Raw genomic sequence first — 22,352 nt, 5'->3', positions numbered from 1 at the left:
TTCTCCAGGCAAGAATACTGGAGTGGGTTGCCATTTCCTTCTCCAGGAGATCTTCCCAACCCAGGGATTAAACCTGGGTCTCCCGCATTGTAGGCAGAGGCTTTACCATCTAAGCCACCAGCAAAGTCCTAGCTCTGCTCTATTCTTACCCACTCTCCAATCTCTCTGACCTACTGAAGGGCACCAGAAATCCACTTAGCTTTCCCAGTGCCTTCTCTTCATTTATTCCTGTAATCAGCACAACAAAAGCCCAAGAGAGGAACATCCAAATGCAGATCCTACTCTGGAAACTCTGCAGAGTACATCATGCAAAATGCCAGCTGGATGAATCACAAGCTGGAATCAAGATTGCCCAGAAAAATGTCAACAACCTCAGATATGCAGATGATACCACTCTATTGGCAGAAAGCAAAGAGGATCTAAAGAGACTCTTGATGAAGGTGAAAGAGGAGAGTGAAAAAGCTGGCTTAAAATTCAACATTCAAAAAACTAAGATCATGGCATCTGGTCCCATCATTTCACAGCAAAGAGATGAAGAAAAAGTGGAAACAGTGACATTTTATTTTCTTGAGCACCAAAATCACGGCAGATGGTGAGTGTATCCATAAAATTAAACGATGCTTGCTCCTTGGAAGAAAAGCTATGACAAATCTAGATAGCATATTAAAAAGTAGAGATATCACTTTGCCAACAAAGGTCTGTATAGTCAAAGCTATGGTTTTTACAGTAGTCATGTACAGATGTGAGAGTTGGACTGTAAAGAAGGCTGAGTGTCGAAGAATTGATGCTTTTGAACTGTGGTGTTAGAGAAGACTCTTAAGAGTCCCTTAAACAGCAAGGATATCAAACCAGTCAATCCTACAGGAAATCAACCCTAAATGTTCATTGAAAGGACTGATGCTAAAGCTGAAGCTCCAATAGTTTGGCCACCTGATAGGAAGAGCTGACTCATTGGGAAAGATCCTGATGTTGGGAAGATTGAAGGCAGGTGGAGAAAGGGGCAACAGAGGAGATCACTGACTCAATGGACATGAGTTCAAGCAAACTCTGGGAGATAGTGACGGATGGGGAAGTCTGGCATGTTACAGTCCATGGGGTGGCAAAGAGTCGAACACGACTTAGTGACTGAACAGCAACAAAGTTATCTGAACAATGGAATATTATTCAGCCTCAAAAAAGAATGGGATTCTGGCACCTGCTACAATGTGGAGGAACCTTGAGGACATTATGCTAAATGATATAAACCAGTCACAAAAAGACAAACATGATGATTCCATTCATACCTAGATCAGCCAAATTCATAGAGAAAGAAAATAGAATGGTGGTTGCCAGGGGCTGGAGGTAGGGGGAATGCGGGGTCAGAGTTTAACGGGGACAGAGTTTCAGTTCTGCAAGAGGAAAACATTTCTGGAGACGGATGGTGGTGACCATTGTACAACAGTGTGAATGTACCTAATGCCACTGAACTGCCACTTGAAAAATGGCGAAAACAGTAAATTTTGTTATGCATATTTTATCACAATAATAAATAAATAGATAAGTAAATAAGAAACCCGGCAGCTCCTTACATCATTCAGGATGGAGCAGGGGTGGGGTATGGTTCCCTAACATGAAAGGATTTGCCAATTGAAGGGAATGTTTAGACGGAATCTTTCTGGGAACCCAGGGCAGGGTGAGTGAAAGTGGCTAGTAGATGCCAGTGCACTGACTGAACTGCTAGACAAAAATAAAGTTTCTTGTAAACTCACATTCCTGCATCCAGATATGATGGGGGAGTGGTGATTCCAGACATTGCCATGTGTCTGGGTTTCCCCCGTCAGCGCAGTTAAGGGATTAAGGATTGGAGTCCTTTCCACACTTCCTGGGGAGGGGAGATTCTGTCAAAAGTGGCTATAAGGACTTCCCTGGTGGTCAAGAGGCTAAGACTCCACGCTCCCGATGCAGGGGGCCCAGGTTCAACCCCTTGTCAGGGAACTAGATCCCATATACCACAACTAAAGATCCCGCAGGCTGCAAGTAAAACACGCTGCAACTAAGGCGTGGCACAGCTAAACAAAAAAAAAATTTTTTTTTTCAAGTGGCTTCGATAAGCCTGTAACCCTCACCCAAGGTTGCTGTCATCACCCGACCTTTGGCTATTCTTCAGGTTCACCCAGCCTCATAAAGGCGGCAGAGGGTAAACAAGGCTGACAGGAGACAGCCCAAGCCTCCGGAGTAAAAAGCAGCATGCTTTTTCCTGCAGAAGACAACAGAAAGCAATTTACTGTCTCGGTCCTCTGTCTGGGGCTCATTTTCACCTGCCGGTGACTGGGAAGTATTCACAATTCCACACATCCACTTGCCTGCACTTCCTGCAGAGACCGAGGCTTTGTTGGAGGAAATGCAAGCTTCGGCAGGCTCAGCCCTGAGTACTATGGGTCCTGGCAGGCAGCCCACGGCCTGTGTTAGCACTCTCGCCCAGGGCTGAGGATTACCAGGGAAAGTAAGAGACATTCAGATTCACCAGGGTGACAGAGCAAGTGGGAGTGGAGGGGAGGATGGCCCTCGGGCTTCTTATTTCCAGAAGCAGCAACAACTCACTTTCATAACACTCACTGGGGCCAGGCACGGTCCTGCGGACTGTGTGTGTCTTACTAAAAAGCCACAATGCTAGGAGCTTAGTAATATGATCATTTCTCTTCCAGATGAGGGGCTGTGAGGTTAAGTCACTCCCCAACAGTCACGGAGCTGATGGGAGGCAGAACCTGGGTTTTATCCAGATTGGTGTGACTCCTCTCTCTCTCTTTCCAACATCTTCTCCAATACCTCTTATCCAACACCTTCTCTCTTTCTTCTAACAAGTGGTTTTCTTTTTTTTTTTTCTTGAAAAATAAAACAAAAAGACAGAAACACACAAATCTAGTATATGAATTAATAGATTATCATAAGGCAAACATCACTCAGAAAAGAAAGAGCACTCGGCCCCCAGGCCTGGAAACCCTGTGCACACATCTCAGCCCACTCACGGCCCCCACAGTAACGACTTTCCTGACTTTTAAGGAATCACTTCCTATATCTTTTTTTTTTTTTAATTGTTTTATTACCCAAATGTGCATCCCTGGACAGAATATTCTGGCCCATCTGAAAAGTCGACCAGTCTCTTGGAGCTGTTTTAATCTATGCGTTCCTCGTCCATCCTTTGTATTTCCTTGCACGTGTTAATCAGAAGCACCTGGGAGTTTGCGGCATCTCCCAGTCAACGTTGCCAAGTGCACACCCAGGGTCCAGTTTAATGTCTCCTCTCTTGTCCCTCTGCAAACTGGAAGCTGGTTCTGGAGACTCGACCAGACTCAGATGGTGCTTTGTGTGTGCTTAGTCACTCGGTCATGCCTGACTCTTTCGACCCCCAAAGACTGTAGCCTGCCAGGATCCTCTGTCCATGGGGTTGCCCAGATAAGAATACTGGAGTGGGTTGCCTTTTCCTTCTCCAGGGGATCTTCTCGACCCAGGAATCAAACCTGGGTCTCCTGCATTGCAGGCAGACTCTTTAACCACTGAGCTACGAGGGGAGCCAGGTGGTTCTTTAGGGTGTACATAATATCTGCTTGCCGTAATTCTGGATAATCTTAGCAGCTGTGGATATTTTCTGCTTACATCTGCTCACATGTCTCCTTAAAATTTTTTTAATTGTGATACAATACACATAACATAGAAGTTATCATCTTAACCATTTTTAAGTGTGAAGTTCAGTAGTGTTAAATATATTCATACTGTTCCACAACCAATTACCAGAACTCTTCTCATCTTGCAAAACTGAAACTCTGTCCTCATTAAACAACAACTTGCTACTTCCTTTCCCTCAAGCCCCTGGCACCCACTCTTTTACTTTCTGTCTCTAGGAATCTGTTCTAGGGACTTCAGATAAGTGGAATCATACAGTATTTGTTCTTTTGTGAAGGGCTTATTTCATATTGCCAGGAGAAATACCAACAACCTCAGATATGCAGATGATACCACTCTAATGGAAGAAACTGAAGAGAAACTAAAGAACCTCTTGATGGGGATGCTAGAGAATGAAAAAGCTGGCTTGAAACTCAACATTAAAAAAGCTAAGATCATGGCATCCAGTCCCATCACTCATGGGAAGGACTGACGCTGAAGCTGAAGCTCCAATACTTGCCCACCTGATGCAAACAGTCAACTCATGGGAAGAGACCCTGATGCTGGGGAAGACTGAAGCAGAAGAGGGTGGAGGAGGATGAGATGGTTGGATGGCATCACTGACTCAATGGACATGAGTCTGAGCAAACTCCAGGAGACAGTGAAGGCAGGGGAGCCTGGTGTGCTGCAGTCCACGGGATCGCAAAGAGCGAAGACCTGGACACGACTTAGTGACTGAAAAAAACAAATGTCCTCAAGTTTCATTCATGTTGCAGCAGGTGCCAACATTTCCTTTCTTTCTAGTGGTATCCCACGGTATGTATAGACCACACTTTGCTTATCCACTCACTGGCCACTGAACACTGGGTTGTTTTCACCCTTCACTATCATGAATAACACTGCTATGAACACAGATGTACAACACTTCTTCAAGATACTGATTTCAGTTCTTCCAGATAAATACCCAGAAGTGGAGTTTCTGGTCCTGTGTTGATTCTAGGTTTAATTTTTTGAACCCGTGCTGCTTTTCACAGTGGCTGCACCATTTTAGGCTCTCATCCTCTGTTCCCTTTTACTGTCCATTTCCACTCCTCACCATTCAGAGCTCCCCTCTACCCAGTGAGGAAGAGCAAGGCAATGTTCCCTGTTATAGTCCCAAACTGGAGATGACGTAAAGGTCCGCCGAAAAGGGATCAATTTCGTGGTAGGTCCCTGCCACTGAATCCCAGGCATAAAGTTGTGGTGACAGTATTTGATGACATAAAAAGCTGCCTCTACTCTTCGCTTGAGTTAGCAAAAAAAGGCTACAGAACAGCATATGAAGACTGAGTCCTTTTTTATTTTTTAAGATAACTATTTGTTTACAGGAGATGCTCTCTTAATTAGCATAACTAATTCACTGGATTAACCAAAATCCTCCCGTCCTTCTTGTAAGACAGTGATCCAGCATCTCTAGTTTCACCCCTTCTGTTCCTAGCCATTGTGTTGTACGAACTAAGAGTTAGCTCTGTTTCCAAACTGTGTGTTCTGATTGTATTCACTGTATATCAACTAGCAAATTACATTCAACACAAGAAGGTGAAATATGAGCGCAGAAAGATTGTCTCTATGAGAACCAAGTTGGCTGCTTGGTGAAGATTCATTAAGCCTTTTGAGGGGTAGATGAGACAACTGAAAAACTCTGGAGGTGTGAGCTCTTTAAGGGGACCTCCCTCTCTGAGCTGGGTTTCCCTGGTGGTGCTGGTGGTAAAGAACCTGTCTGCCAATGTGGGAGACGTAAGACGTGGGTTCGATCACTGGATGGGGAAGATACCCCCGGAGGAGGGCATGGCAACCCACTTCAGTACTATGGCCTGGAGAATCCCATGGACAGAGGAGCCTGGTGGGCTGTGGTCCATAGGGTGGCAAAGAGTCGGGCACGACTGAAGTAACTTAGCATGCGTGCACTTCTCTGAGTTACCATCCTGGGGCACCAATTCCTGTCTCCTTTGCAGCCCTGAATACCTACAGCTCTCCACGTGAGTTACCAGCCACATCGCACTCACTGTGCAGGCTCAAGAAATTATTTTCTTCTGTTTCAAACCCTCAGGTCAGTGAATAATAGGTATACACACAGCTCATTCCTGCAGTGGCAAAGCTGTGGCATTTGACCTCTGATTCTCCTCCTTAACCCCATGCAGACGTTACTAATCAATCACCAGATTCCTTTCTGCCAAGTTCACTCTATGGTCTCAGAGATCTTCTCTGGGCAGCCGTAAAAAAATCAACTGGAATTGACATTTGAGATGAAATCTCCGACTTCCCTTAAGTTATGGAAACCTTTTTCCTTTCAGTCGAGTAGAGTTGGCTCAGTGGTAAAGAACTTGTGTTGCCTGCAGTGTAGGAGATGCAAGAGATACAGGTTCAATGCCTGAGTTGGGAAGATCCTCTGGAGGAGAAAATGGCAATCCACTCCAGTAGTCTTGCCTGGGAAATCCCATGGACAGAGGAGCCTGGTGGGCTACAGTCCACGGGGTCACGATTTAGCGACTAAACGACAACAAAGAAAACGAAACTGCACAAAGTGGCCAAAGTCCTGGCCGCTGGGCCGGGGCCTGAAGACGCTGCATTGTACATAGTAAGTGCTCAGTGTTTGGTGAATGAACGGCAGATGCTAGTCCTCCTGCTCTCTGAAGTTAACAATTTAGTCTTTCCCCCTCACGTCTTCCTTCTTGGCTTCCCCTTACAACTGTGTTTTTAATTTCTTCCCAATCTACAAAACAGCATGGTAGCCCTGTACCCAGAAACCTCACCATAACTAATAGGTGTCTTAGGGGTGTGAGAACCCATTCAAGGTTATTTACAGGTAACACCCGGTAGAAATAAAAACACCTAATACATCGAGCATCCCTGTAGAAGGGTTGTGAGGAGCCAAAAGGCAATGCCAAGGGATTGCTTTACTGACCGCAAAGCCCTCTGCCCCCAAAAGGGGACCGGAAATCAGATTTTATCTTAGTTTGATTGTTGCAGTAACTGGTTTCTCTTCTTGCAGGGAGAAAAAAATGCTTCCACATCCTCATTCTGCTTCTCCCCACCCACCCTGTGTTTCGCAGTCCCCAGAGTTTAGGAAGCATGCCTAACTAGTCCCTGAACTTCCTCCCTCTGCTTCTTCACTCTCATCGCTCCATCTTTTGCACCATCGTTCCACAAACTCTGTACCGACCTGCTCAGAACCTGTCTAGCCCAGAGTTCTGGCTCAAATGCCAACCCTGTGAGAAGCCTTTCCTGATTCCAGCCACCTGGGTGGGGCCACTGCCACCTCTCAACACGATGGCCCTTTGCAAACCTCTTTCATTTTCGTTAGCACCTTCTGTCTTACTTTGATGGTCTAAGTAAGAAGAGTCTAAGGTAGGCGAAAATTTACTGAGGACGTTGAGTGTGCTAGTAACCATGCAAGGCACTAACATGCACTGTCTCCTTTAACACGTAAACCCCCATGACAATGTTCATTTCACGGGCCTGGTCACTGAGGCTCAGAATGCTAAGGTGCTTCAGGTCACACAGCTAGTAAGGAATAGAGGCAGGCATTCATTCATTCAATCAACCAATCATTACTTATTAAGGGTCTACAATGCACTTAACATGTATTAGATGTTGGGAAAACAGCAGTAACCAAGTCACAGCTCCTATCTACAGGGAGCCATCATTCTCGTGGGGAGAGATTCAAAAAAAAAAAAAAAAAAACAAAGGAAGTAAATAAATACTATATAAAGACTTCCCAGGTGGAACAGTTGTAAAGAGTCCACCTGCCAATGCAGGACATGCAGCTTCAATCTCTGGGTCAGGAAGATCCCCTGGGGAAGGAAACTGCAACCCACTCCAGTATTCTAGCCTGGGAAATCCCATGGACAGAGGAGCCTACAGTCCAAGGGGTTGCAGAGGGTCAGACACGACTGAGCAAGTTATCTCTACATCAACATCTAAGCCCACACTCACAACATGGCAAACACTATACATGCTCGGAGGGAAACAGGGGGTTAGTGACGGCTGGGGTGAAGGCTATTTTATTCAGGATGGTCAGCGTAGTGTGGTGACTTCCGAGCAGAGACCTAAAGGAAGTGAGGGAAGGAGTCTCACAGAGATCTGGGGGAAAGAGCATTACAGGAGGAAGAAGCAGCCTGTGCAAAGGTCCTGGGGTGGATACACCCTTGACGTGTTCAATAATCATGAGAGGGTACTACGGAGGTTAGTAGAGCAGGGAGGTTAGTACAGCTGGTGCTGAATGAGAGGCAGAGGAGGTTAGAGAGCTGACCAGGATTAGATCGCCAATGGCCTTGCTGATGCAGGAGGGACTCTGGCTCTGACTGCAAGCCAGATGGGAAGCCACTGGAGAATGGTTCCAGGAACACATGCTCTGATGAGTATGATACACAACAGATGGATGAATGTCATTCAGTCACTAAGCCGTGTCTGACTTTGCAACCCCATGGATTGCAGCACGCCAGGCTTCCCTGTCCTTCACTATCTCCCAGAGTTTCTTCAAACTCAAGCCCATTGAGTTGATGATGCCACCCAACCATCTCGACCTCTGTCGTCCCCTTCTCTTCCTGCCCTCAATCTTCCCCAGCATCACGGTCTTTTCCAATGAGTCGGCTTCAGCTTCAGCATCAGCCCTTCTGATGAATATTCAGGGTGGATTTCCTTGAGGATGGACTGGCTTTATCTCCTTGCTGTTTAAGGGACTCTCAAGCGTCTTCTCCAACACCGCAATTCAAAAGCATCAATTCTTTGGGATTGCATGGGATGCATGAATGAATGTCAAAAGGTACTTGGAAATGTTTTCTCATTAAAACTAGCAGGATGGCAGCCAGACAGTCTGAAAGCAGTCCCAGAAAGGGCAGATCTGAGCTAACAAGGATGGGTGTTGATTAAGAGGAGCATGACGGTCCCCTCTGTTGCCAGGAGTCTACCTGGCTCCCCCACAGCCCAGGACTGGGCTCTGTCAGGGCCCCAGTAAATCCACTGGCTGACCTCGGTAAAAAGTAAACTTCCAAGTCCTGTCCCGGGGGAGGTTTCAGCCTGTCCCTGAAAATGTGTCCTTTTCTCATAAAAGGGAGTGAGAAAAAAGCCAACTTCTGCGATGACTCACCAGAGAGAAATGACAATTGTGTCCAGGCTGGAAAGAATCCACTGGAAAGTGACACATTTACCTCCAGAATACATATATCGGGGTTTTTCTTTTTTTTCTTCTCATTTGAAGGATGGCAGAGCCTTCTCACACACACTCCCTCACAGCATGAAGATATTGGAGCTTCAGTTTCAGCATCAGTGCTTCGAATGGGTATTTGGGGTTGACTTTCTTTAGGATGGGCTGGTTGGATCTCCCTGCTGTCCAAGCGACTCTCAAGGACAATCCAGACTGCAAATGTTCTTCTGATCAGTGCCCCCACTCAACTGTGTGTGGGTGCGTGCAAAGTCCCTTCAGTCATGTCCGACTCCTTGCAACCCCATAGACTGTAGCCCACCAGGCTCCTCTGTCCATGGGATTCTCCAGGCAAGAATACTGGAGTGGGTGACCTTGCCGTCCTCCAGGGGATCTTCCCAACTTAGGGATCGAACCCACATCTCTTTGGCAGGTGGGTTCCTTACCACTAGCCCCTCCTGGGAAGTCCCCCTACTCACCCACTGTCCCCTAACTTTACTTTGCAGTGCATGCGAACCACTGGAGAGCTTGTTGAAGGCAGATTCCAGGGGCCTGTATGTAGCAGGTCAGGGACAGGGCTGGAAGCTGCGTTTTAAATAAGGAATCCCAGATAATTCTGCCGTTGGTGGTCTAAGAATCACCACCCTGAACAACAGACGTAGTGCCGAAAACCCAATCTTTCTGCATCTAAGCCTATAGGACATAGTGTCCCCCAATCCTTCCCAGACCATGAACAGCTCACTTGGGCTCCGGGCAGGGCCGTGAACCCTCCTGGACAAATCAGGACAGAAGAGAATCCTGAAATCACAGTTCGTGCCCATGTTCACCTAAATCCTCTGCATGCACCACCCTGGCATGAGCTGCCCTGGGCTTGCTCTCTGGTCCTGCCCAGGAAAGCTCGAGTCCTGGGCTTTGCAGCTGCCTCGGGTGCAGCCAGGACTGGAGAGGCTGCCGGACCTTGCTGTGATCACAAAGGATAACAAAAGGCCTAGCTGTGATGATGAAATCCTGTTTCATTTCTCAATTTGTCACATTTACATGTTGACAATAGGTACTCCCCTAACAGTTGGAAATATTAAAAGAGCTCAGCGTGCACTGTTCACATTCACTGGAGTAGGAGCCCAGACACAGCGCCTGGCTACACCCCTTCCACATGACTCAAAACGCTGGTCTGAGGGCCCTGTGAGCTGCCTCCTTTGGGCCCAGCGTTGCTAATTAAAATCGTCTCATGGCACATGCCACCTCCTTCCAATCTCTGCTCAGATGCCACCTTCCTTGTCCTGCGTGCTAAGTGGCTTCAGTTGTGTCCGACTCTTTGCGACCTCATAGACTGCAGCCCACCAGGCGCCTTTGTCCATGGGATTCTAGAGGCAAGAATACTGGAGTGGATTGCCATGCCCTCCTCCAGGGGATCTTCCCCACCCAGGGATCAAGCCTGAATGTACTGCATTGGCAGGCGGGTTCTTTACCGCTAGCATCACCTGGGAAGCCTTTTTTGTCTGTTTTAAATCTTCGGTCTCCAGCCTTTTGGACACCAAGGATCGGTTTTGTGGAAGACAATTTTTCCACAGACTTGGGTGGTGGTGGTGGGGAGGATGGTTTCGGGCTGATTCAAGCTCATTCCATTTATTGCATGCTTTATGTTTATTTTGTGGCTATCTCAGGCTCTTTAGCCTTGACTTTAAGGGTAGGGTTCACACCCCTATGAGAGTCTAATGCCACCACTGATCTAACAGGAGGCAGAGCTGATAGTAATGCAGGCAATGGGGAGCGGCTGTAAATAGAGATAAATGCCAATCCGTGGCTACAGGGGTTGGTGATCCCTGGTGTAAATAATTCCCCTCCCCGACCCCTCTCTTGTTATTTCTAACTCTAAGCCTGCTTGGCTTTCCTTCACAGCACCCAGCTCTCCTGCAGTGGCTCCTGACTCACCCCTCTTCCCACTCCTGCCCAGCAAGGGCAAGCAGTCAGTGCTGATCAAGGGTTCACTCTTAGAGACTCTCCTCCATTTTTGTGCCTCTTCTGAAAACTACTCTAGGAGAGAGGCCTTTGGATTATTCCTCCTTTATTTTACAGATGAAGAAACCAAGGCTCAGAGAGGTCAAGAGTCTTGTCCAAGGTCACACAGCAGGTAAGTGAAGCTCAGACTCCAGGCCAGGTCTGTCTGATTCTTGAACCCATGACTCCAAACCTCTAGTTAGTTCTGACTTGGCCTGGCCTTTGATGCTCAGCATGATCTGGCCTCCTTGGAAGAAAAGCTATGACAAATATAGATGACGTATTAAAAAGCAGAGACATCACTTCGCCAACAAAGGTCCATCTGATCAAAGCTATGGTTTTTTCGGTAGTCATGTATGGATATGAGGGTGGGACCATAAAGAAAGCTGAGGGCCAAAGAATTGATGCTTTTGAATTGTGGTGCTGGAGAAGACTCTTGAGAGTCCCTTGGACAGCAAAGAGATCAATCCAGTCAATTGTAAAGGAAATTCAACCCTCAGTATTCATTGCAAGAACCGACACTGAAGCTGAAGCTCCAATGCTTTGGCCACCCGATGCGAAGACCTGACTCATTGGAAAAGACCCTGATGCTGGGAAAGATTGAAGGCAGGAGGAGAAGGGGATGACAGAGGATGAGATGGTTGGATGGCATCACCAACTCAATGGACGTGAATCTGAGCACACGCCAGGAGATAGTGAAGGACAGGGAAGAGCCAGACAAGACTGAGCGAGTGAATGAGAATGACCTGACCTCTACCTGTTCTTCCTGCCTCCCCTCCCACGGTGCTCCCTGCCCATCATCCATCCCTGGTCCCTACACTTCACATCTGCAAGCCACTGCACCTGCCCCTCCTTCCTTGCTTTCTGCTGCAAGACTGCAGAGACATCCACGCTTCCTTCAACTCTCAAGGCAAGTGTTCACTCCTCTGAGGTCCCTGCTTCCCTTGACTCTGCCCTTGACAAAGGTCTTCTCCACAGTCTCTTTCACACCACTCCCCTGAGTTCCCTCCACCACCACACTTGCTCCTGCTCTGTCACTGTCTGTCCCCTGTCTGTCCCTGTGTGTGCTCCCTGAGGATAAAGATGGTTGTCTCTCCATCCCAGGCGCTGGGTACACGGCTTGGCACACAGCGGGCACTTGGGAACCGCACAGCAGCTTGACTAGAGGGCTTACAAAGAAGGTCAGGAGTCAGAAAGACATGGTTGGAGCTCCAGTTCTTCCCTGTACCAGCTGTGTGTCCTTGGGCAAGTCACTCCACTTCTCTGAGCCTCAGTTTTTGTATAAGTAAACTGTTGTGAGAATGCGATAACATAATTAAAGGTAAAGAGCTCGCCACAATTATTAGCTATAATAATGATGATGTCAGTTGAATCATTTATTTATAAATAATTGCATCTGGCCACAGGTGGCGGGGCCATAGACTAAGTGATAGTGGAAGGGGGGTCAGGTGACAGAAGGAAGTCCAGGCTGTAAGGCCAAGTTTAACATCCAAAATGGGAAAACAGCCAACCAACAGGTGGCTACCCATGCAAAGAAGCAGGTACTGGGTGTACCTGTGCCTCACAGACAGGTGGACCACAGGTCAGGGCATCCAGGACCTGGACAAAGTCTAACTCCACGACAGCAACAATAAGAGATCTTTGAACCTAGGGTCTGGGGTTAGAACTACCCACACGGAATCTGGGGAACTAGCAGAACCAAAGGAAGTGCCCATTCGGGCTGGGCGCTTACCACGCGCTTTCCACACATGATCTCATTTCATCTTCACAGCAGCCTTATAAGCTGATGCTATCAGCGTTTCACTTCACAGAGGAGGAAACTGAGGCCCAGAGAAGTTAAAACTTGCCCAAAGACACACAGCCAATGAGTGGAAGAGCGAGATTTGAACCCAGGTGGTCTGGTTCCAGAGAACTGCCTCAACCCTGCCTGGCCCACATCAGGAGGCCAGGGCAGAGCTAGCAGGTGGGGGTCCTGGGGCTCAGAGGGGAGGAAGGTTGCAGGAGCCCAGAACTGGGTGATCCCTACATCAGGGGTCATGAGACCGGAGCAGTTTCTGCACACCGTGGGTTATCTCGCTGCACAGGAAGCACTTCCCCTCGGAGCCCAGCCAAATGCAGCTTGGTGGGTTCCAGCGCGTACACTTCCCCTACACTCAGACCTACCAACAGAGCGGAGAGAGACTGATAAGAGTCCTATGTCACCGGCAAAAATGCCTCCAAATTGCCTTCTCGTGAACTGTGCAAATTTGCATCTTAATGAGACTTAACGGAATACAATGACCAGACCCCAAGTTTTCTCTCTCTGATTCAAGCAAGGATGCTACTGAGACAGACCAGAAGCTAAAACCTGCAGCTGAGCAGAGCCTGGCTGGGTTCTCCCTGCGGGAAATCTCGCACCTGGAAAAGAGGGGGGGTCGAGGTGCTGGGTGGGGCGCTGGCAGCTTCGTGGGTCCAGGCCCGAGCTGGAGACTGGGGAGGCCTGGGCTGTGGATTGGGGCTGCCCAGCTCCACCTCTGACCAGCGGTGTGACCTGCCCTCTGTGACGCTCAGTTTTCCCACGTATAAACGGGATGGGTGGCTTGGGGGAGCAGACGAGATCACGTGCATGACCGTCTGGCACACAGCGTGTTCTCTTTCTCTGGGCCCCCTCCACACGTACCTCTGAAACCTTGGAAAACTCTAAGCTCCTTCTTGCTCAAGTGCTTTGAAGTGCTGTTTCCTCCACTCAGATCACCTGGCCCCTCCCTCTGCCTGGGCAATACCTACTCATGCTTCCCACCTCAGTTCAAACACCGCCTCCTCCAGGAAGCCTTCCCCAGCCTAGACTAAACTCTTCTAACAACACTTACCTGCAGGGTGATGTCATCAGGGCCCCCTCCCCTCCTAGACAGTGAGCTCCATGAGCGTGGGGAACACTTTCACTATATTCTCCGTTGTATCTCCAGCTCCAGGCTCAGGGTTCATCCTGTGGTAGGTCCTTAATTCATACTCGTGTAAATGGATGAATGGGTACATCTCACTGAGTCTCAGTGAATGCACCTGTCCAATGGGAGTCATGACTCCACCCTCCTCATGGTGTTATGAAATGATTAAATGATTTCTGGCATGCAATAGGTCCTCGAGAGACCATCTCCCCACCCTCCCGTTCCCTCTAATCAAGGAAGAGGCAGAACAGGAGTGGAGCTGGCTGCAAGAGTGGCCCCGCCCTGGATAGGGGGGCAGGGAGCCCTGAGTGGCCAAAACCGCCAAGGGTCAGGCTGCTAAAAGCTTAGAAATGATCTGGTTAATTGGTTCCCAAACAAAGGCTCTTTTAAAAATCTTTCCTGCATGAAATAATTCCATCCACCACCAAAGTCCAGGGATTAAGTGAGACTCCACTTTCCCAGCTTTCAATGACTCAAAGGCACACTTGGTGTGTTCCATCACACTCTCACGGTGTGAGGGCACAGAGCCGAGCCACCGTGTCGAGGCAAATCCAGCAGAAACAGAGGAGGCCTGGGCAGCAGGTAAATGATTTCCTTTGACTTCCCGAAATGTTAACAGCAGCCCTGGAGGCTGAGCGCAGGGGCCCCCATTTACAACCACCACGTGACTACCTGAAGGGGAAAAGTTTCTGCTTTGAGTTTTCCAGGACAAGCTCCCTGTGGGCAGCTCAGCGGACTCAGGACAAAGCCCAGGTAAGAGAGCTTTCTTCCCCAGGTGTTCGGTTCCCTTTCTCGGGGACAGCGATGGGCTGGTGACATCTTCAATTTACAGATGAACCTTAACCAACAGAGCCTGAGGTTGCATTGATTTTTTTTTTGAACCTGTTTTTTGGAAGCCCGAATCAGACATTAGGTCCTTACAAGCCTCTGGAGACATTCCCACCCCTGTCCCCCACTCTTGGAAAACCCCACCCCCACCCCAGCAAAGTACCCTGTACCCTGCCTCCTCTGGCAGGCTCTTCTCCCACGTGGAATTCCACCCTTCCCCTGCCCTCCACCATCTCCCCTGCCCACCTGCCTGGTCTGTGCTGCACTTAATTGCTCAGTTGTGTCCGACTCTTTGCAACCCTCTGGACTGCAGCCCGCCAGGCTCCTCTGTCCAAGGGATTCTCCAGGTGAGAACACTGGAGTGGGTTGCCATGCCCTCCTCCAGGGAGCCTCCCTCACCCAGGGATCGAACCCACATCTCCTGGGTCTCTGCACTGGCAGGTGGGTCTTTCACCACTAGCACCACCTGGGGTGGGGAGGGGCCTTCAGTATATAACCCTATCTATCAAGTAAGTACTTCCCCGCCTAGACCTTGGGAGTCCCTATGGATACAAATGTGTCTAAGTCCCTGGGTTGCACAGCCCAGCACATGGCAGGCCCTCAGTATACAATGCTATCAAGTTATGGAGCCTCTTTGAGCTGGAGATCTAGCCCAGCCTTCCCATTTTACAGACAAAGAAGCTGAGCCTCAGAGCCAGGAGATGATTCCTCAGCCCGACGGACAGCTTTAGGGGAGACCTCCTCTCTCTTATGAGCTGGGAAGTAGCAGTATCAATATTAATCTACTCATCTTTCCACGGAGAAGGCAATGGCAACGCACTCCAGTGTTCTTGCCTGGAGAATCCCAGGGACGGGGGAGCCTGGTGGGCTGCTGACCATGGGGTCGCGCAGGGTCGGACACGACTGAAGCGACTCAGCAGCAGCAGCAGCAGCTTCCCACTTCAAGTCCAGTGCTTTTTCAAGCACCTACTGTGTGCAAGGTACAACACAGGGCTACAGAAATGACGAGCGTCCACAAGCCACAGGGAGAGAAGACGCACGCAGGGACCATGGAGACACACGGACAGAAGAACCCAGAGGAGGGAGAGAGAAGGCTTTGTGGAGAAGCGGCACCCGAGCTTTGCACAAAGAGCTCGTGGACCGTCAGTGCCGGAGCTGGAGCCCACATCCCTGCTCCGCTGTCCACCTGCTCTCAGACTGCACTGTCCCTCCAACACGCAGTGTAACTGTTAGCTTGACTCAGGCTAAAAGGAACAGAAAACCCCAACTCACTTGGCTGAAGTGATAAGGAAGTATCTTCTCGCTCTAACAAGAAGTCCTGAGTCAGGACAGCTCCGAGGTGGGTGAGCTCCGCTCTTCGAGGATGTCATCAAGGACTCCTTTGCCACCTTTTGGCTCTGCTGCGCCCAGTGTCTGTAAGAAGTGTGCTCAGATCACTTCCTGGTTATGAGACAATGGCCCAGGCCCGGAGGTCACACCCAGGCATGACAGCATCCTGCTCTCTGACTTTCTTTCCTAAGATCAAGGAATCTTTCCTAGAAACACATGGACCCGAGCCCCACCAACTTTCCTAACGTCTCAAGCCCTAATGTCTCACTACCGAGTGAATCACCAACAATGGGGGTAGATTTCCCAGGAGTGGCTGAATTAAGAACAGGGTCACCTTCCTTGAGGGTTAGTTACTCAAATAAAATGAGGGTTCTACTTGCCAGGAACCAGGGGGCTGACTGCCAATTGTGACTGTGACACTTATTGACCACAATGACTGCGTGTTGGGTTCCTTATCTGGGGAACATCAGAAACAGAACAAATAAAGGTGGCAGGTCTTCAGCCAGGCACTGTCTTGGATCCACAGCAGCACCTAACAATTATGCCTGGGTCTGTGCCATGGGCCTGGCTCCGTGCCAGGCAGGGGGGATTGTGATGGGCTAGATAGACAGTCCTGTGCCCAGGAGGGGAACAGATAGGTGAACGGGCAGTTACCATGCAACATGACAAATGCTATGGTGGTGAACGGGAGAGCCACGGATGCTGGGGAAGTGGCTCACTCTGCCCAAGACAGGAAGGGTGTAAGCAGAGAAGGCTTCCTGGAGGAGGCATAGTCCAAACCGTGACTTGAAGGAAAAGCAAGAGTTACCTAGGCAGGGAAATGTGGGCACTGAAGGCAGAGGGAAGAGCGTATGCAAAGGCCCTGAGGTGAATGACTGTGAGTATCCCCTAGGGCTGGCGGTATGTTTCACGAATAAGCACAAGATCTGGAGTCACCACTAAGCGGGAACAGGCAAGCTGCTAAGGCTTTCGTCGTAAAGTCGTGAAGTCGTTCAGTCGTGTCTGACTCTTCATGACCCCATGGACTGTAGCCCACCAGGCTCCTCCATCCATGGAATTTTCTAGGCAAGAGTACTGGAGTGGGTTGCCGCTAAGACTTTAGTGCCTCAACTATTTCAGGGGTAATTATATCAAAACTGATCTCACAGGGTGGGTGTGAGGCTCAAATAAGGTCTTGCCTTTATAACGATCACACCACAGTTTGACTGTATTGATCTGATTATGAGGCTTGGATGCTACAGTGAAGAGCTGACAGCAGAGGCGGGTGGGGCTGAGCTCCTCCCTGTTCAGCAGAGCCGGGTGGGGGGCTGGCCTTCTCCTCGGGACTCTCCGGGCAGGTGGCCTGGGCTTCCGCCACTGCATATGTGGCCATCAGTCACATGTGCCTGGGGAGACCTTGACTAGGGTAGGTCTGAGTTGAGATCCGCTGTAAGTTGAAGAGGATACGCTGGAGTTTGAAAAATTAATCCTTGCTCCCTGGCCACCATGTAAAAACGGCTCATTCAAATTTCTTTATGTTGATTCCATGCTGAAATGATCAGATTGGGAGTATATTGAGTCAGATAAAATGTGTTATTGAAATGAATGGCATGCATTTCTTTTTCCTTTTTAAAACGTGGCTACCAGAGAGGCTTCCCAGGTGGCGCTAGTGGTAAGCAACCCGTGTGCCAACGCAGGAGACTTAAGAGACACAGGTTCGATCCCTGGGTCGGGAAGATCCCCTGGAGGAGGGCGTGGAGACCCACTCCAGTATTCTTTCCTGGAGAATCCCATAGACAGAGGAGCCTGGCGGGCTTCAGTTCAGAGGGTCACACAGAGTCAGACATGACTGAAGCAACTTAGCGTGTAGCACTAGATGTTTGCCATCACATTTGAGGTTCAAGTATATTTCTACAATATCAGATGGTGCTGGGCTAGGCATGACATCCCACTGCAGATGGAAAGAAACAGAAATACAGGCCCATTCAATGACCCCGCCCTGGTCTGTGGCTAAGAGGATGCAGCGGGGACAGGGATCCGGCACCAGCTCCGTGACCTTCGCTCATCGGCTCACCCTGCTCTCTGCACGAACCCTTCCTCTGACTCCAGGGAGCTCACTTAGTGTCGCTCATGTGGATACACTCCTCACCCCACTCGGCTCTCCTGCTTTTGAAGCTCCATACTGTTTTCGGACGGACCTATCTCCTCCCAGGCTACCCGCCTCCTCTTTGCTTAAAGGGCCCCATTTCTTGGAACTGTTGACAAGTGATGCTCCCGACAGAGCAGGAGGGAGGGCAGAGGTGTAGAAAGACCCGATGGCTATTGTGCGGGAAGGGAACCGAGCGCTGAAGTCACGTGGGCTCTGCAGTCAGCCCAGGGGTGGGAGGAGAGCGTGCGCGCTGGGTCTAACCCGGCCATGGACCCGCGAGGGCCCTAAACAAGCACGAACACCTGTGGGTCCGGGGCCCCTTGATGGCTGCTACCTAGTCACCACTATCTGTTTGGGGACATCTCCAGCGGCAAGTCTCAGATGCTGGGGACTCAACCCACCTGAGCTGTCTCATCACCTGTCACGAATTCAGCAGACCCCTTGGTCTCCTCTGAGATAACTGTGCATTTCCAAAGGGGCTCTCCTCCTGGGGACATTCTCTCCCCACCCCTTCTACCCCCACTTCCCTCACCCCCTTCCACCCCCCACAAGCCCCCTACCACCACAGGGCAGGATGGACGTGCAGGAGAGTTGACCAATCCTGCAGCGGTGATGCTCAACCGGCTTCCTGAGACCACCCTCAGGCATGGTCCCCAGTGCCTCGGGGGGTCCCCAGGAGGGCCAAGGCTCCACTGCCCGCAGCAGCGATCTGTACGCGCCCAGCTTTCATCAATACCCTCTTTTCGCACTCAGCTTCCTCATCATCCCCTTACTCCAAACCCTCACCGCGAGGTCTGCTCTGGGAACAACGCAAACTAAGTTGTCATCTTTCCCCCGAAACTGCCCCTCACTCCTGGATTGTCCTGCCCTCCTCACAGACGCTGCAGCATCTGGAAAACAGAAAGTCAACTTGGATTTCTGTCCCCATCTCCCCCGCCACGTTCCAACCATCTCTAAGTGCTGCCCACCCTACCTCCTAAATGTTTCTCAACTCCATCCACTTTTCCGGATCACTTTGGCGCTGCTTCTGGGTCACCTCCCCATCGTCTCTGTAGCCTTCTGCATCCCTGCAGCAAGCCCCAAATCCATCCAGATCTGCCAAGCCCAGGCCCAAGTATCCAAACACCTGGACAACACCCCCCGACAGGGCCCCTCATGGCTGGCATCTCCCAACCTCCTCCAGGGCACCTGTGTCTATGGCTGGGTGCCCGCCCACCAGCCACACACCTATAAAGCAGGAAGTCCTCCCCAGGCGATTTCTTTCCGCATCATCCCGATTCTGCCTTGCGAAGTTCTTACACATCAACCCTCTCCTTTCTTTTTTCCTGTCCCTGCCTTGCTTCAGGCGGCAGGAATGCTATGATCCTCTCCTAACTGTTCTGCCCTCCTCCTGTCTTGCCCTCTCTCATCCTTTCTCTTTGCTGTTGTTACAGGGATTGTCCTACGACACCATCGGATCATGCCAGCATCCTGGTCCACTCCTCACTGCTCCCCACGTCCCACAGGGTAAACTCTGTCTTTGACATGAAAGACCCCTTACAGTTTGGTTCCAAAAACCTCAACTCCCACATCTGTCCCCCAAATCCATGACTGCAACCGCCCCAGCCCATTTATGCTCTTTATTGCTAGGGCTCCACGGCCGTTAGGGCTGGACCTAGAGGTGGCATCTCCCTTGAAAGCCCCATCAGCTTGGTAGGAAGCCCCCACTCCCCTCTCCTCCACCCCAGAGAATGCCACCGACCACCAGCCACCTGCACATTCACCCCAGAAACCAAGCAAAACCAGATGTCCGATACAGAATGCCCATTGTTAGCATAATAAGAGATGGGCCTCCAAGTCATTCATCTACTTTTGTCCTCCCAGTCCTTCATTAAATAAAATCCTGGTAGCAGGACAGAATGGGAATTAGATCTGAGGGGAAAATGTCTGGAGCATGAGGAATTAGAAAGGGAGGCTGGGGAATGGGAGCTGGTTTGGGTGGCACTTTGTGAGGAGGGCAGTGAGCAAGCACTGTGGGCATGCAAGGCGGAGGGTGTGCAAGGCAGATGGGGTGTGCAAGGCGGAGGGTGTGCAAGGCAGATGGGCTTTGCAAAGTGGAAGAATATGCAAGGCGGAGGGTGTGCAAGGCAGATGGGGTGTGCCAGGCGGAGGGTGTGCAAGGCAGATGGGCTTTGCAAAGTGGAAGAATATGCAAGGCGGAGGGTGTGCAAGGCAGATGGGGTGTGCAAGGTGGAAGAATATGCAAGGCAGAGGGTGTGCAAGGCAGATGGGGTGTGCAAGGAGGAGGGTGTGCAAGGCAGATGGGCTTTGCAAAGTGGAAGAATATGCAAGGCGGAGGGTGTGCAAGGCAGATGGGGTGTGCAAGGTGGAAGAATATGCAAGGCAGAGGGTGTGCAAGGTGGAAGAATATGCAAGGCGGATGGGATATGTGAGGTGGTAGGGTGTGTGGAGAGGATGTGCAAGATGGAAGAATGTGCATGGTGGAGATTGTACAAGGTAGATAGGGTGTGCGAGGTGGAGGGCGTGCAGGAACAGGAAGCGTGAGGCCACAGGGGACCAGCTGCAGCTCTCAGGACCTACAGCTTTGCAGAAGCGTGGATCTCGGGTCCCCCCAGGTCCTGGGCTACAGATAGAACAGGCTACATGTAGTGAAGGAGGGGAACGACCGACTGTCCTGAGGGGTATCTGGGTAAGTGAGGCTTCAGCTACAGAGTGGGATAAATGATGCTGAAAGGCAAGCAGACTCAGAGAGCAGCATCTCCATTTTCCAGGCACTTCATGAAGACTGGAGTTGAAAATTCACCTGCAACCACCAGCTAATAAAGGCAGCGCAAGGACTTTCCTGTCACCTGTCCAGTGTGGGCCTCCCTGCTCTGTCTCTAGAGGCTAACGCTGCAGGGTTAGGAACTGTGCAGATATGAGGGAACCTTCAAGGAGCAGTCTTTTTCTAAATTAATTTTGTGGATGCAGCTTGTGACCCCACAATATAAATACATACAGTAATACTTTTAAAGATGATCTTCAAAGGGCACGCGTACGGTGATACCCAGCAATTACAACTGTGAAGTCATGCTTTCCAGAAATGATGACTAAATTGGGTCGCATTTCTTTATTTTTTATTGAATCCACCAGGTGACTGCTATAAACATCTAAACTAGCTCTGAGGTCATTTTCAGATAATGTGCCTTTCCAAGACAGTACTTTCTGTTCAAAACAAAATAATTGATAGAGCATCCTATAAAATGAAAGGTTTTATATGGACCTTTCCTGGGGCATAATTTTAGGGAGAAAAATCCTTGCCTATAACCTGCCAGGCCTGTACCTAGCCCTGAGGTCATGCGGGGTCCCAGCTTCAGGAAGCTCATGGTACAGAAGACAAGCAGTGAGAAATGGAAAGAAGTCAAGGGAGATTATAGGAATGTATAAAAGTGTCTTAATCCAGTGCTTCTCAAACTTTAATTGCACATGAATCACTTGGTAAAATACAGATTCTCCAGGCTTCTATGGTGCGCCAGTGTTAAGAATTCACCTTGAAATACAGGAGACACAGGATCGATCCCTAGTCAGAGAACCAAGAACCCACATGACTCAGGGTAATGAAGCCTGTGTGCCACAGCTAGACAGAGTCTGTGCACCTCAATGAACAATCTTGCAACAAAGATCCCACATGCTGTCACTGAGACCCAAGGCAGCCAAATAAACAAATAAAAATTTAAAAATGAGTTAGACTTTAAAAACAAAAATACAGATTCTCAGTGAGTAGGACTGGGGTCGATTCCAAGATTTTGCATTTTTAACCAGCTCCCCACATGATGTTGATGCTGCCGGTCCGTGGACCACACTTTGAGTAGCTGAATGGCTGCTTGTGATTTGGGATATAATTCCCTATAACAGCATCATATTTCCAAAAGGGTAGCGTCTCAAACATAATACATGGGTTGATAGCATCACCGACTCAAAGGACATGAATCTGAGCAAACTCTAGGAGATAGCAGAGGACAGAGGAGCCTGGTGTGCTACAGTCCACGGGGTCACAGAGCATCAGACATGACTTAGTGCCTGAACAGTAACAACAACAACGAAAATCAAAAGCTCTGAAAGGCTTGGAGGGATGACATGATGAGGCTCAAGCTGCTGTTCCTGAGGTGTACCGACTGTGTGCTAGGAGAGGAAACAGACACGTTTCCATCCTGCAGGCGTGAGCAGCTGAATGGAGGGAGACAAGTAAAAATCAAAGACTCCTCATACATACAAATGTAAACGCACATCTGGGACAAAGCTTGTGAGAGTCTGTAAGGGGGAGCATGACCTGGCTGGGGAGGTT

At 49.7% G+C, this 22,352-nt stretch overlaps 1 protein-coding gene across 4 annotated transcripts in view; it reads right to left on the bottom strand.

Moving 5' to 3' along the window:
* HRH1 (histamine receptor H1) overlaps nt 1–22,352 on the bottom strand; it is a 110,349-nt gene that overhangs the window by 31,333 nt on the left and 56,664 nt on the right. For 3 of the 4 annotated variants that reach the window (XM_010817877.4, XM_024982371.2, NM_174083.4), the window contains one exon: nt 15,844–15,984. The exons of the other annotated variant lie outside the window; for it this stretch is intronic. The gene's annotated coding sequence lies outside the window, so the exon portion shown is untranslated. Of the gene's footprint in view, nt 1–15,843; nt 15,985–22,352 lie in introns of those variants that run through there. 4 annotated transcript variants of the gene reach the window in all.

Source organism: Bos taurus, chromosome 22 (genome assembly GCF_002263795.3).
Source record: "Bos taurus isolate L1 Dominette 01449 registration number 42190680 breed Hereford chromosome 22, ARS-UCD2.0, whole genome shotgun sequence".
NCBI classification, from domain to species: Eukaryota; Metazoa; Chordata; class Mammalia; order Artiodactyla; family Bovidae; genus Bos; species Bos taurus.
The sequence above is the reverse complement of the archived record's forward strand: the minus strand, read 5'-3'. Positions and strand labels throughout refer to the sequence as shown.